This window comes from Chenopodium album, chromosome 16 (assembly GCF_948465745.1).
Source record: "Chenopodium album chromosome 16, dcCheAlbu1.1, whole genome shotgun sequence".
Taxonomy (NCBI): domain Eukaryota; kingdom Viridiplantae; phylum Streptophyta; class Magnoliopsida; order Caryophyllales; family Amaranthaceae; genus Chenopodium; species Chenopodium album.
Genome location: NC_137849.1, coordinates 7,927,298 through 7,929,497, shown reverse-complemented (window position 1 = coordinate 7,929,497; position 2,200 = coordinate 7,927,298). Strand labels below are relative to the sequence as shown.

The 2,200-nt window shown below is 39.7% G+C and overlaps 1 non-coding gene across 1 annotated transcript; it reads left to right on the top strand.

The window, feature by feature from the left end:
- Positions 1-254: 254 nt before the first annotated feature.
- LOC145587098 (small nucleolar RNA R71) lies at positions 255-360 on the top strand. The gene has a single exon (XR_014101135.1). It is a non-coding gene; the product is annotated as a small nucleolar RNA R71 (small nucleolar RNA).
- Positions 361-2,200: the final 1,840 nt, after the last annotated feature.

The following is a 2,200-nucleotide window of genomic DNA, read 5'->3' as shown; positions in this document are numbered from 1 at the left end:
GGTTGGCGATTTGAGACGTCAAATTATTGATGGTGTTGAGGTGATCGACGGAGTAAATCGCATTTCCTCCTTTACTTAGAGACTCCCTTTCTCCTTCTTGCCAATCCATGTGGTGCCTCACCACATCCTCAATTATCTCAATGACTTGCTCCTCCTTTTTGTTCATGCTCGGGCCACCCGCTCCCGCATCTAAGCTAGTCTTTCCTTGTGGGCTCAAGCCTCCATAGAAAATTTGAAACACTTGGTATGTCGGAATGCCATGATGAGGACACTCCCTTTGATATTTTTTGTATATTTCTCATGCCTCGTAAATGGTTTCACCAACCCTTTGACGGAAACTTTGGATCAAAGCCCTTGCCTCGGTCGTCTTCTTTTGAGAGTAGAATCTCCCTAAGAAAGTCGTGGTAATCTCGTCTCAAGTTCTCAAGGAGTTAGGCCTTACCTCTTTCTCAAGCCATTCAAGAGCCCTTCCTATTAAGGAGAAAGGAAATAGCTTTAATCTCACAAATTCTTGAGTTACCCCATTTACCTTGATCGTGTTGCAATATTTTTCAAACTCGTTCAAATGTGCAAGAGGGCTCTCATGTTTTGCTCCACTAAATTGCCTCCTTTCGATCAAATTTATCATTGCGGGTCGAATTTCGAAATCATTGGCTTGAGTAACGGGCGGAGCAATGCCACTTGAAGCTCTATAAGCTCCCGGAGTTCCCAACTCCTTTAAAGGTCTTTGAGGTGGTGGGTCCGCGTCACCCATTTGCTCTTGTTCCTCCTCGAAATTGACCTCCCTAGTTGGGAAGTAGTTAATGGCCTAAAATCGGCTCTCCTTCTCCTCCTATAGGTTTGCTCAATCTCGGGATCGTAAGGCACCAAAATTTTTGTTATGAGTTCTGCGCATACACTCTCAACAATTGCAATTAGTAACAAGGCTACAAGTGTAGCCAAAAAGAAACACACTCTTTTTGAATTTTTGTTGTTTTATGGTGAACAAGACTCAAGTAATCAATTAGCAATCAACAACATCGCTCCCTGGCAACGGGGCCATTTTGATGGGCGTTAGAACGGTCGCACATTCCACACTCAATCAAACTCACTTATAAACAAACACAAACCAAGCATAATGAGAAGTAAGAGTTCGGTCAACAAGGAACGGGATATGGTTGCTAAAGATCTTAACACTTAAGCTAATTCGAAGTCTTTGATGAATTGGGGGTTCGTCAAGTAGACAAACAAATTATGGTTCTAAAACGATGGATTAAAGACACTAGGGAATGGGATTCACTCAACCAAGGCAATTAGGCAAAAGGGGAGTAAAATAGACAAGATATAGCAAGGACTATATGTAAGATCAACCTCATGTAATTAGGAAACAACTCACACTACTAAATTTAGATTCCTCATTAGTTTATCAATAGAAGATACATAATCAAATTGCAATAAGTAATGACATGCTTCATTCACATTTCCATGTCAAACTAAGCATATCATGCTATCAAGCTCATAAATCAAAGGCAGCTAATCCTATCATGAAGAACTAACAAGCAATCTCATACAATCAATTTAATTGCAATACAAACATCAATGCTACTCCCACATTTGCATAACTAACCTAAAAGGTTGAGCTTCACCCAACCCCTAACAAGAAGACTACTCACAACTCACATTTATCAACATGCAAACAAGTATTAGGATTCTAACTAGTTCAATAATTGGGGAAAAATGGTTAACAATTGAATTCACTATCATCCAACAACAAATTATCAAGAACTAAAAGGATTCAAGTAACATGCAAACACCAAGTAAAATATGAAATTAAGTAGAAGAAGGTTGAAGAAATTACTAATTGAAGCTTCAAAAGTTGATTACAAAGTGCCAAATCTTGAGAATAATTCTTGAATTTCAATAATACAATGATTGGATTTGATGAAAACTAAGCTAAATTAACTAAGAGGAATGTTTCAAACTAAAAGGAGTTTCTAAAAACTAGGCTACTGCTATCTCCCTTACAAATGATCTCAAGGGGAAGTATTTATACTCCACGAATTACATTAGTTAATCCGTCAAGAAAGAGCGGATTTCCAGTGAGGAGCGCCCGCTCCATAATGAGGAGCACCCGCTCCTCAGCTAGGAGCGCCCGCTCCTAGCTTTTACACGCCCTCTCCAGCCTGCTTCAGAAGAAAGTCAGAATTCAAAACATCGGGGA